This window comes from Ceratotherium simum, chromosome 25, assembly GCF_057802395.1.
Source record: "Ceratotherium simum simum isolate JZ-2026a chromosome 25, ASM5780239v1, whole genome shotgun sequence".
Taxonomy (NCBI): domain Eukaryota; kingdom Metazoa; phylum Chordata; class Mammalia; order Perissodactyla; family Rhinocerotidae; genus Ceratotherium; species Ceratotherium simum.
In genome coordinates this window covers 36,291,646-36,305,928 of record NC_141924.1, presented here as the reverse complement: position 1 = coordinate 36,305,928, position 14,283 = coordinate 36,291,646, and the positions used below count along the sequence as shown (strand labels likewise).

The following is a 14,283-nucleotide window of genomic DNA, read 5'->3' as shown; positions in this document are numbered from 1 at the left end:
CCAAACAACATACATTGATTTAAATAGAACTTTAATGAGCAAGAATTACAATTATTATTTCCCTTTAATAAGAAATTTTTATAAGCTGTTTCACTTTATGTAGTCCCCAATTACGTATCATCTCAGTATTTAGTTATCCGGGCAATGCCCTCCCCATTATAATTCTCTGTCCCTTCTTTCTTAAAAACAAAAATAAGTTTCTTTAATTTTCCACATAGCATGTTTGGTCTCTCTCTCTTCAGTTTCTGAGGCCCTTAGCTAATACCCAAATTCTAAAGATCAGCCCTTCTATCCTAGATACTTACTAAAATATTTCTTTATAAAAGCATGAAGACTTTTAATTAAAATAAATTCTGTTTCAAGCTGCTACTTTTCACCTGCTACTGGAGTTTGACATTGATCTAATTTAGATAGGTGCTGTGGACACTGAAGTGTGCTCCCCATATAGCCTCTTGTTTTTAGGACAGAAGCGTTCATTTCCCCTAACTGCTTACGCTGTGATAACTGAACCTGACAGCTGAATGCCCTGTGCTGAGGAGAACCACCTTGCCCAAATGTGGGACATCCTTTCCTAGGGGCAGTCTGTACCAATGAATGGCCAAAGCTGGGGTAGAAAAAGCTTGACTGCTTGCCACGATATTTTTTCATTTGCCTAATCCTGCTTCTTCACTGCCCCATAGACGTTGACCATTCTTAATCATTTTCTGCACACAAATTCTGTGTGTAGAACTTGTGTGTTGATCACTGTCAATAAATCTCTGCATTAGAGTTTTACTCCTGGGGAAAGTAACCTGCAAATATTGGCAAGATAGACTAGCAGACTTGAAGAGGATGTTAATAAGATGGATTTTAGATATGTTGGATTCTGTGTACTGTTAGACATCCAGTGTAAATTGTTCCTTAGGTTGCAGAGAAAATAAATAGGAGGGAAAACCAAGTTGAACATATAGATGTTGGAGTAATCAGTATACTGGATGTATTTTGTTTTATTTTATTTTTTGTGTGTGAGGAGATCACCCCTGAGCTAACATCTGCCAATCCTCCTCTTTTTGCTGAGGAAGATTGGCCCTGGGCTTACATCTGTGCCCATCTTCCTCCACTTTATATGGGACGCCGCCACAGCATGGCTTGCCAAGCAATGCGTCTCAGTGCGTGCCCGGGATCCGAACCGGTGAACCCTGGGTCGCTGCAGCGGAGCACGTGCACTAAACCGCTTGCGCCACCGGGCCAGCCCCTTACTGGATGTATTTTAAATCGCAGGAATTAACTACTCTTCTTACTGAAAACTCTTGGTCTTCGGTTTCCAGGATAGCCAAATTGGTTTTCCTCAGGAGTTTTTTTCTCAAGTTCACTGCTTTCTCCTCACCGCTTATTAAATTTTCTAATTAATTCATATGTGAAATAATTAAATTATTCAAATAATATCAACTGAATTCCTATAATTTACCAAAGAGGGTTTAAGACATGTTGTTGTGAGAAACAGAGAAAATTTCCCAGCTAATGATTAGAAGGAGACAGATATCAATGATGTGACAGAATAATAATCCAGGCGAAGATTCTGATGTGTGAATTTATTTGGCGTGTTTAGCATCACAAATAAGACCAGTGTAGCTGGAAAGTAGTAAATGAAGCAGGAGAATATATGGCCATCAGTTATAGAGTTTGGTATGTGTTTTCAATTATAGGGCTTTAGGACCATGCTTTGAATTTGTTCTTTATTTTAATAACATTAGGAAGAAATTGGCGATTTTATCCCACAGATAAATTCATTCATTTGTTATTAAAACTTCTTAAGCATCTACTCTGTGATAGCTCAAATATTTTAGTGCTGAGGTTACAATGGTGAACAAAACAAATTACCTACTTGTCTTATATCTACGTTCTGATGATACAAGAAATTGACAATAGAGAAATAGATAATAGAGAAAAATAATAGAGGAGAAAATACACAGTAAGTGAATAAATAACTAAATAATTTTCTAATACAATATCAGGTAGTGATAAAATTCATACCAAAAAAAAAACAAAGCAGCATAAAAGAATAGAGAATGATAAATGATGTTAATTTATTTTTATGTATTTATTTACTTATTGGTGAGGAAGTTTGGCCCTGAGCTAATATCTGTTGCCAATCTTCCTCTAGTTTGTACGTGGAATGCCGCCACAGCATGGCTTGATGAGCAGTGTGTAGGTCTGAACCCGGGATCCAGGCCTGTGAACCCCAGGCCACTTCATGAACCTAACTACTTACACCACCAGGCTGGCCCAAAAGGATGTTAATTTAGAATGGTGATCAAGGAAGACTTTTTCAGCACAGACCTGAATAAAGTGCAAGAACAAAATGTGAGAATAATTGTATTTACTACAATCATATTTATACTTTAGAATATTGTATCAACTGCAAAAATTTCTTGAAGACATAGATTTGAGAGTCACAAGGAAATAGATGACATTTAGAATATTGATATTGGATAAGTTCACCTTAGTAGACAGTGTAGAAAGAAAAGAAAACAGATGATAGAAACAAGGGAACTTCAACAAGAGACTTTCAGTTGAGAGGAAAGAAGAAAGTCCAATTGGAATAGGTTGAGAAGAATATAGAGTAGTGAAAAGTCTGAATCTGAGAGCGTGAATGGCAGTTTTGAGAAATTGTCCTTGGAGTGGAAAAGGTGATAGCTTTGGTTGTATACGCATGTGGGGTCAAAGGAGTTTTTCGATGATTCTGTTATGCATTTTGTTTGCTGGTGAAATACGCTCTTAATGATGAAGAATTGGGTGATGTGGCAAAGAGCAGAAATAATTTTAGGAGCAAAATTCTTAATTATGGAGAAGAGAGTGTAAGTTAAGGTAGAAATGGAGGAATTAGCAATGGATAGAAAGAGGAAATCTCTTTCCACAGTAACAGAAGTGATACTTCCAATTAAACATTAAGACTATCACCTCAAAATTAACATGCACAAAATGAACTCACCAGGTTTCCCCAATCTTCTCCTTATGTGTTTCCTACTTCAATTAGTCACTAGAACCAACTCATTGTCCAAGACACACAAAAAAGACAACTTTGAAGTTCCTTTTCCTTGTTACAAAATCCAACACAACCATCTGAAACTATCCCTAAACTCTCTATGTTCCATGAACCATACTGGTGGACTAGAGGTGGGGCTGTTCAATAAGTTCTCAGCCCTGAGGATTCATTTATATTCCTCTATTCTTTAATGTTCTCTTTACTTCCTACTAGTCAATCCCTCATTACTCCAATCTCTATTTTAGTTAATAATTCTTTAGAATAAGTTTTCCCTGTTCAAATTATTCTGTGGGTTCTCTCTCCTGATTTTAATTTGACTAAAATGCCACCATAAATTCACATAAGAGGTGGAACTGAAATTCAAAACCAGATCTATTAACAACAGATAATAATATTTATGAAACTGTGTGATCAATGATCTATATCTTCATTGAAAAATGAACTCAAATTTTTATTAGATTTCTTAGTTATCAGAACTTTTGAAATGGTAATGTTGATTACTGCTGTGGATCTAAGTTCTGTCAGATGGTTTAGTTAATGAGTAGAACAATCATTCATTCAATAAGTATTGAGTGTATACTGCCATATTTGATGTATTGCTTTAAGTCCTTGAAATAGACAAATGAATTAAACTTATAAAGTCTCTAATTTAACTGACTACTTCTGAAAAAATTCTTAAAAATAGTGTCATAAGTTCTACTACTGGTTCTTTGGGTGCTTCAGTATTATTTTGTAGAAAAAATGGATGTGTATGTATTTTGTGTTCTTAGAATTATAAATACTCATTGTGTGCAAAATTTGTACATTTCTATAGACTGACCATTATTATTTTACTCATCTTATTCTACGTTACACCTACTAAGTTTGCATATACATAATACTAGGAGAAATAAAAAGCAAATAAAGATGGAATTTTGTTTCTGTTTTATTGAAACTTTAAAAATCTTTCTTACATTTCAGAATATAAAAAGAGATTTGACACCTTTTCTTTAAAGACAGTGAGAATAGAGTATATATAATAATGTTTTCTATTCACTCAAAATAACGTTCAAAATGTATGATTTCACACTAGGTCACTATTTCATAAGTTCCACCTCCGGCAGATGAAAATTCCTGATGGGTAAATATCTCCTATGGCCATTTCTATCACTTTCCATTTCCTTTTTGAAGACTATTATAATGGAGGATTCTTTCTGCGCAGAACTAATGGCAATTTGAAATATATTTTCAGAGAAATTCCTTATTTTTATGCAAGTTATAAAAAAATCTTCCTCTTTATACCACTCACACCAAGCATTACATTTTTTTTTCTGGTGGAGATAGCTTGTTACTTTATGTCTTGATTCAATACATCAAAATCTTGGCTTTATGTGTGCAATTGAGACGTTACTCATCTAAATATCAAATACTTTCGTTAAAACTTACTTTTCTTTAATGAAATGGTTGTCTTTAGAAATTAGAAAACTATAGAACACACACATATTAAAAAATCAAGAATTACTTCAAAAATAATCATTGATGTGTTTACCTCATAATCAACACCTCCATCATTTCCTACTTAAAAATGTAAATCTACCATCAGAATTGTGTTTCTAATCATAGTCTCTTGACACTTTTAAAGAGTCACAGGGGAATATGCAAAGCATGATGATAAGAAAGAATCTGTTGCAGTGGAGACAATAGATTGAAATCCAGGAATGCTTTATCTCCTGAAGATCATCAACACTATACATTATTATTTTCTAATATGCTTTACACAATTTCAAAAAAAAACTAAAATATTGATATATTCTCAAACTTAGGAGGGATTTTTGCATTTGCACTACAAAATTAATTCTGAAAAATATAGAATTTTTAAATAAAGTTATTTCCCTTATTATTTAGCTTTTTTCAACTAAAGGAAATGGTTACAAAAAGTTTAACTGTTCATTTGAAAAGAATATAAATTGCAATAGGTTAAAACAATTCAGATTTATACTAATAATTTGTTATATATATAAATTCTGAGAAAAGTGTATGTGTATCTAAACACTTTTAATATATAAATTATAACGTCCAAATTCATCAGTAGTGAAATATTAGACTTAGATTGTGATATTATATAATATAGTTTAATAAACAATGCTTTATAGCGGAAATACACACATTCTAAACAAACAAAAATGTTTTTAATATGTTAGGTGGTGTTTCAAACATACAGGATATTGAGGGACTTAATATGCATTAGAGAAAAATGCATGGGTACTTCATTTTATCAGTCAGAGAGAACTGAATTTTTACAATTAGTAAGGGTCACCTATGTGCCAAGAAAAAAAAAAGTGTTTCCTGTTCTCATTTATTTTGTGTAAATGTGTGTCAGGGACTCTCCAAGTCACTGGAAACACAACAGTAATAGGTTCCACCCTATTGTTTTATTTTGTCCTCAAACAATACTGTGAGGTACTAATACCCCATGTACACAGATCACAAAACTGGGAATAATAGAGGTAAGTTGCAAAGTCACCATTACAACCCATTCCTTTCTGAAGCAATTGACAATTTGTGGACAACACCAGTTTACTATGCTTATTACTAGATAAAGGATAACAAATTCAGCCTTGCAACTTTAGCACCATACTGCTATCTGTTAAGGATAGTGTAATTTAATGAAAATGGTATTATAAGAGTTTTACATTTATTCATTCATCACTTTATCTATGATGCATATTGATTAACTTTAGATCCCATGTAAACAACGGTTCTTTTTTCACTGTGAATGAATCATAATTTTAAACATTTATTTTCTCTGAGTAAGGAAGGGATTAAGTAGTTCAAATTAAAATTAATACGAGCATAAATTTAAAAAGATGCTATTCTACAGAGTTACATCAGGCAGGAACTATTATAAAGATATTTGCGGGGCCGGCCCCATGGCTTAGCGGTTAAGTGCGTGCACTCTGCTACCAGCGGCCTGGGTTTGGATCCCGGGCGTGCACTGACTCACTGCTCATCCGGCCATGCTGAGGCGGCGTCCGACATACAGCAACTAGAAGGATGTGCAACTGTGACATACAACTATCTACTGGGGCTTTGGGGAAAAAAAGGAGGAGGATTGGCAATAGATGTTAGCTCAGGGCCAGTCTTCCTCAGCAAAAAGAGGAGGATTGGCATGGATGTTAGCTCAGGGCTGATCTTCCTCACCAAAAAAAAAAGATATTTGCTTGTGACTGATAAACCTGGTAGGATCGAAGAGATAACAGAGTTATATAATTAAAAATATATGTGATTTGGGGCTGGCTCAGTGGCATAGTGGCTAAGTTCATGTGCTCCACTTCAGCAGCCCAGGGTTCACGGGTTCGGATCCCAGGTGTGGACCTACACACTGCTCAGCAAGCCATGCTGTGACAGCATCCCACCCACAAAATGGAGGAAGAGTGGCACAGATGTTAACTCAGTGACAATGGTCCTCAACAAAAATATATGCATATAAATATGTGATCAAATTGTGTAAAATTATAATCACAATCAAAGGATATGTAAAGTTATGCACTTTTGGCTCATAACGTTTCATTATGTTATTATTTTTTGTTATACATTTTTATTTGAATGACGATTTGCATTCAATTTTGCAATTGCATAAGTGACAATTAAGAGAAGTCTGTGGTCAATCAGGATCAAAGATCAACTCCCATTATTTTCTTCCAAGTTCTCCATTCTTAAACCCTTCTTGCTGAATTCAATCTTTTTTCTTATTATGAGATTTTACTCCTTTTTCCGAGAGGTTACCTTCTTACTTCATATAGAAGAGGCTAAACTGTTATCTAACATATTTTTCTTGTTCCTGCAATAAAATATTGTCAAGGTTCAATAAACAAAACTATCCAACAAACTATTATTTAATGCTACCTTTAAATTAGATAACAATAGAATTTTATCTAGCATTTAACTATAGAAATAGTCTGCTACTAAATATTTGTATTATAAACTTATTTTCTCTTCACACATCTTCTCATTGATACTTGCATTTTTGGTGATATTATTCTCTCACTGATCCAGAATTGAATCATTTGATCTACAATTTTACTTTTTTTTTTTTTTTTGCTGAGGAAGATTCCTCCTGAGCTAACATCTGTTGCCAGTATTCCTGTTTTTTTTTTTTGCTTGATGAAGGTTCGCCCTGAGCTAACATCTGTGCCAATCTTCCTCTATTTTGTGTGTGGGTTGCTGCCACAGCATGGCTGCTGACAAGTGGTGTATGTCCACGCCTGGGAACCAAACCTGGGCCACTGAAGCGGAGCCCACCGATCTTAACCACTAGGCCGCAATTTTTCTGGCTCCTACAATTTTTCTCTTTTTCTAATTTTCCACATCTGCTAAAACTTAGATTCTGCATTCATCATTTAATTTGCATCTTCACAATCGTTGCTTACCCTTACATAATTCATGCATAGACATTCACTTAGTGCCTCCTGGGACCCAGCACTGTGCTAGGTGCAGGAAGCCACCATGCGGACATGTTCCCAGCCCCTGTGGACCTAGAACCTTGTAAACAAGTCTGTCATGTCTTTTAGAAATTTTGATGCTTATATTCTATCATTTTCTATCATAAGTCTGTTGACTTCCCTTTGCCTATTTTTTAATCTGGAAGAAATGTAGTCAGATTCCATGCCTGTCAAACGGCAGAGTTTATGGGACTTGTCCGTTTGTTTTTGGTTTCACTCACCACGCACTTATGTAAGGTTGAAGTCCTTCTCAGAAATACATGTGGAAAGCAGAGTAACATGCAGTGCAGTTTCTAAGGGATCTGTTGAACCAAATATAATTATCTCCTTTCCCCACTGCCTGAGTCTTAGGCACTGAAAGTCTCACCTCAAGACCAGGTGAGTTTGTACCATCCTGAGCATACCTTGCAATCCAGAATGTCCTGCCTCTTGCCTTTCTACAGGACTTTATCATTAAATTGTACATTCCTAGGATGCAATGTGGTATCACAAATACTTGATATTTCCTGCCATGTTAGTTTGTAGGAATTGCATTCTCCAAAAAGACGTAAAAGTAGTGTTGGGGAGTCAAGAGTAGAAAATAGTCACCTTGAACAGATGTCTACTTTAAAAAGGTTGCAGCAGGAAAGAGGAGAGAGATAGCTTCCTAATTTTCTTTTTGGCTCAAACTCTTACTCTCTGCATCAGGGACAAATGGCAGAAAATAACTCATGGCCCCTGGTTCTCTCAGTCATGCAGGGCTGACGTGGTTTTATGAAGTGATGGCAAGATCTGCCGCTGATGGTTTTTATGTGTAATTTATATCTAGTTGATATTTATCCAAATTTCTGGCATTTGTTTTGCTATTGGTCTTCGATTTAGTACTTTTAATGAGTCTTTATGTGTTTCCTGCTTTGGGAACAGTTTAAAGGACAGTAGGATGAAGCTGGCTCCATTTTAATGCAGGAGTTACCACATTTTTTTTTTGTCGTGTAAATATTGAATCGGTTTATTTTCCTTTTCTTTTGAAGATTCCATTAAGCAGTTAATTTATTCATAGTGCCATCTGTTTTTTCCCCTTCTACTTTTAAGAAACCAAAGGAGCAACATGTTTTGAAGTTTTAGTTTAATAAGGAGAGAGAGAAACAGACAGAGACAAAAAACAGATAAACTTACACATGAACACGTACAGCACCCAGCTGTGTATGCTTTCTTTTGTCTCTTTAAACATTAGTTTAATATTAATTTTCTTTTTTTACATGAATGCTGCCATAGATTCCCAATAAGGCATTTTGGGACCACAATAAAAAATGTATACTTTAAACAAAATATGATTTGTGCTTTTATGTAGGTATGATCACAATTGGTTTCCCTCTATAACATGAAAAGGAAATAACTAAGTGTTTTATAATAAGAACATAAAAAAGTAGGAATAATAATTTTAATAATGTGTAATGTTATTTTAGCTATTTATTATTAGAAGTGCATTACTTCAGTACAATGCATCATATCTATATTTTAAGGATACTCTATTATTAAAATAAAAACTGATATGTTTGTTGAAAACCTAATACATAAATAAAACCTATTCTATAAAAAACAAAAACAGGGGCTGGCCTGTTGGTTAAATTCAGCCGTTCTGCTTCGATGGCCCGTGTTTGTGAGTTCATGGGTTTGGATCCCGGGCGTGGAACTACACCACTTGTCAGCCACACTGTGGTGGTGACCCACATATAAAGTAGAGGTAGATTGGTAGATGTTACCTAAGGGCTAATCTTCCTCAAGCAAAATAAACCAAATACAAAACAATAACAAGAACCAACAAACAAAAAACACAAGCAAACATCTCACCATGGCTTGTCAGAATAATTCTGATGAAATGAGATGTGTGATAAACAGCATGTCCTTAAGGGAAAAAGTGAAGAAATCACATCTCTAACAGAGCTCGTGTTTTGGGAATCATCACATAAACAATAGATCCAAATAGGCTATGATTAGGCTAAACAGGAAGTCCTTTTTTTTTTAATGCAGAACATTGTCACTTTACTTAATTTCTAAAGCTTTCTGTTTTACTTTTAAATTTAATATGTAACCACTTAGATAGTTGCTGGCCTAAATGTGTGGTGGCAAAAACAACTAGAAAGGAATTTGAGAATGATTTTAATATATGAATTTTAATGTAGTTGAGTAAAAATTCATTTCAAAATGTAATCATAATCCTTTAATGTTTTGTTATATATATATATATGTTCATTTCAGAAAATTTAGAACATACTAATAAGAAAAAAAACTCTCTTCTTTGCAAAACACCAAGAAAATAAGTAGTACAAGGCAATTATTTTCCTAATTTAATTCTCTGTTAAGAAATGCATTACATGTTAAGTTCTGAATAAGTCTTCCTTGAATAACTAGAAATATCCAAAATAGTTGATAGAAGTTATCAAAATTTATTTCATCTAGGTACTCTTCATAATTCAATTTTCATCTTTTATACTAACATATTCAGAAAACAACTGCTGAAAAAGTCAATTTTATGTGCAAAGCAACATTTTAAGTGTTTATACCAACCCAATGAGATAGACATTATTTTCATCTCCATTTTTCCAATGAGGAAACCAAGACACAAAAGATAAAATATCTTGGCCATGTTTACATAGCTGTTAAAAGTTAGAAGCAGAACTTGATTTAGGAGTCTGGTTTAAAGTCTCTACTTTTTATCAATATTTACTCTGACAGAGATAATTAAGACAAGTATAAAAAATAAAGAAAGAGATATGAGAATAAAATATTTTGGCCTTTAATTCACTACTATTTTTTGGGGGAAAAAATAAGTTCAGAGCTGTATTGAGGCTATGTTCCCAAAAGTCCTCAAGGGCATAACTTTCTATCTTTTTGCTCCACTCTGCAAACTTCTTACTCTCCAAATTCCCTCAAGGTCAAGCTGGATGCTCCAGTGTTCACATCTACATTTTAGCCAATTAGAGAGAAAAGGCACAAGCTGTGCTTTAAAGAAACAATCCTGAATTTTATACACATCCCTTTTCCTACATCTCAATAGCCAGGTTATATTCAAGTAGTTATAGCTAGTTGCAAAGGAAATTGGAGTTTTATTATGCTATAAATTAAATGTGATCTTATTCTAAATCAAGGGGAAACAAACATTGGGTTAGAGTTAGCAGTCTCTGCCACAGAGAGATATATAGATATTGTCACATGTAATACCAAAAAATAAGAAAAAAAGTTTACAATGTACATAGCTGTTAAGTGTTAGAGCTAGGATTTGAATTTAGCAAATTGTCAAGTCAATACAGCATCAAGAAGAGATACTAATGGGAAAAAAATTATTGAACTGTTTTGAAGGTAGACCATCTTGGAACAAGATTATAAGGAGTATTCTTCTAAAATACTGAAAAGAATCAAGAAAAATTAAGACAAGTGTAAAACCAATATTGTCTTTTTGCTTGAGGTAAAATATTTCCTAAGATGAAGATAATTAATTTTCACTGCATAGAAAATTATACATATCCAGAACAGTGAAGAATTTGTTGAGAATTCATTAAGTATATTGCTTCAATAAGTGTATGGAAGCTCCCACTGATAATTAGAAATCATCCTAACTATAAGTAAATTTCACTTCAGCTATGTTTTCAAATTAGATAAAAAGAAACGTAGTTAATATTAAAGAGTTATATAACTAAAATTTCCTAGTTTAAAAGTTTTTAAGAGACTAATCCTAACTCTTTCTTTTGGGATACGCCACAAAATAATCTTATTGCAATTAAAACCTGATGAAAAGTAAACCAAGAAAAGTCAAGACGGTGGCGTAAGCAGACTCTGAACTCACCTCCTCCCGCGGACACAGCCAATTTACAACTACTCGTGGAAAAATTACCCCTGAGAGAGAACTGAAAACTGGATAAGAGGAACTCCTGCAACAAAGGACAATCCTAATTGAGGTGGAAGAGGCAGAAACTCCCTTCTGGAGAGAGAAAATGCCGCCTTCACAAGCCACAGTGCCTCACAGCCACCCTGGAACAGCCCACAGGTCCACAGCGCTCCCTGGAGGAGCGGGACCCTGAGCCAGGGAGCGCCCCCGCTGTGGGCATTTTGTGAACCCAGCACAATCGAGACGAGTGGCATAATATCTGACTTTGCCTGCTACTAAAACATTGGGGAGTACCCCCAGAAAAGCTGGTTCACAAAGAAATACAAACCGGCTCTTAAAGGACCCACGTGCAAACACACTTGTTTCAGAAAGCAATCCACAATTACCAGAAAGAAAGATGGACAGTGATTTGGTGAAAAGAGACTCACCTGATAGGTGCTGAGTGCATCTCGGTGAGAGGTGAGACCTCTCCAGGGACTGGGACATTGGCAGCGGCCATTGTTGTGGCCTGGTGTGGGCAGGCTGACACAGACGCCATTGGAGTTCTCTCTAGGGCCTGCTAGCCCAGGGTCTGCCCCACTCACTAGAGCACCGATTTAATCCAGCTCAGCCAGGGCAGGCAGCCCACCATAGGGACTGGCCTCACCCAACAACAAGCCCTGAGGCAACTTGTGGGCCTGCATAGATTGGTGACTGGATTCTCTGCAGCCTAGCAACTGAGCCCACTTGAGTGGGGTAGGGCGTGCACAAGGAGCAGGTGGAGAGTGTGGGGTAGGGGTGGAGTGTGTGGGGCTCCTGCCTTGGAGAGACTGGGTCCACTTCAAGAGGTCAGGGTGCGCACTGTGGTCAGGGGCAGGACTGTGTTGACTGTGTGTGTGTACCTGTGGGTGGCAGGGCTTGTCAGCTGCAGACGACTTGTGCTTATCAAAGACACACATCGGGGTTTGCCTCACCTTCCAAAGCCTGAAACAATTGGGTGCTCCAGTGCCTGAGGCCAGCCCCACCCAGCTGCAATCCTCAGAGAGCTGACAAGAGACCTAAAGGCTGGAGGCTTATAGCATTTGTAAGCCCCTGAGCCTAACAACCTGCCATGCTGGGGGCCTATTCACTTAAAAGAGATACTGAAACACAAATGTGGTATTAGAACTTGCAGCCAACAGTGCTGGGGCTCCCCACACCTGATAAAGAGACTGAAAGGCCCACAACAACTACAAGCAGCTGAGCATTACAACAGCTGGCCAGGAGCATAACTCAGCCTCCCTGGGTGCCTACAGGGAGAGCAAACAGGACACAACAGAAGGACACATGTAGCCCACATAGGGGTCACCCCTGGATCATTGAGAACCGAGGGAAGCACACTGCAGGCCTCCTAAGGCATCACTTACATATGGTCACCTATCCAAGAGCAGGAGACATAGCTGACCTACCTAATATATACTCACAAGCACAGGGAATGAGGCAAAATGAGGAGGCAAAGGAATACGTTCCAAGTAAGGGAACAGGACAAAACCCCAGAAAAGGAACTAAGTGAAACAAAAATGAACAACCTACCCAACAGAGTGTTCAAACAAAGAGTGTTAAGAGTGTTAAGGATGCTCACTGATCTGGGGAGAAGAATAGATGAACTCAGTGAGAATGTCAACAAAGAAATGGAAGATATAAAAAAGAACCAATCAGAAATGAAGAATACAATACTGGAAATGAAAAATTCATTAGAGGGACTCAAAAGCAGAGTAGAGGATACAGAAGAACGGATCTGTGAACTGGACGAAAGACTAGAAGAAATTACCCAAGCTGAACAGGTAAAAGAGAAAAGAATTAAAAAGAGTGAGGACAGTCTAAGGGACCTCTGGGACAACATCAAGCGCACTAACATCCGTGTTATAGGTGACTCAGAAGGAGAAGAGCAAGACAAAGGGACAGAGAATCTATTTCAAGAAATAATAGATGAAAACTTCCCTAACCTAAGGAAGGAAACAGACATCCAGGTACAGGAATCACAGAGAGCCCCAAACAAGATAAACCCAAAGAGGCCCACACCAAGACACATCATAATCAAAATGTCCAGAACTAAAGATAAAGAGATAATCCTAAAAGCCACAAGAGAAAGACAAGTTACATACAAAGGAAAGCCCATAAGGCTATCATCTGACTTCTCAGCAGAAACCTTACAGGCTAGAAGAGAGTGGCATGATATATTTAAAGTGCGAAAAGGAAAAAACTTACAGCTAGGAATACTCTACCTGGCAAGGTTATCATTCAAAGTGAAAGGAGAGATCAAAAGTTTCTCAGACAAGCAAAAATTAAAGGAGTTTGTCACCAAGACACCAGTGCTACAAGAAATGTTAAAAGGACTGATTTAAGGGGAAAAGAGAAGACCACAAATAGGAAAAATTATCTATTTCCATGATAAGAGGGTAATGGATACAAATACACAAAAAAGAGGTTAGATATGATATCAAAAACATAAAATGAGGGAGGAGGGGAATTAAAGAGTAGAGTTTTCAGACAGAGGTCAAACTAAAGAGACCATCAATTCTGTATCGAAGGAGAAAGGAACAGAGAAGGACTACTAAAACACTGAGGAAAAAAAAAGTTAAAAAAATGGCAGTAAGTACATACTTATCAATAGCTACCTTAAACATCAATGGACTAAATGCTCCAATTAAAAGGCATAGGGTGGCTGATTGGATAAAACAACAAGACCCATATATATGCTACATACAAGAGAAACACTTCAGACCTAAAGACACTCACAAACTGAAAGTGAAGAGATGGAAAAAGATACTCAAGGCAAATGACAATGAAAAGAAAGCTGGGGTAGCAATACACATATCAGACAAAATAGACTTTAAAACAAAAACAGACAAAGAAGGCCACTACATAATGATCAATGGAACAATCCAACAAGA

The 14,283-nt window shown here is 36.4% G+C and overlaps 1 long non-coding RNA gene across 1 annotated transcript in view; it reads right to left on the bottom strand.

Moving 5' to 3' along the window:
* LOC147913775 (uncharacterized) overlaps positions 1-11,929 on the bottom strand; it is a 60,338-nt gene extending 48,409 nt beyond the window's left edge. Inside the window, exon 1 of the long non-coding RNA XR_015556308.1 lies at positions 11,800-11,929. This is a non-coding gene — a long non-coding RNA (uncharacterized LOC147913775). The remainder of the gene's footprint in view (positions 1-11,799) is intronic.
* Between the last annotated feature and the right edge of the window lie 2,354 nt (positions 11,930-14,283).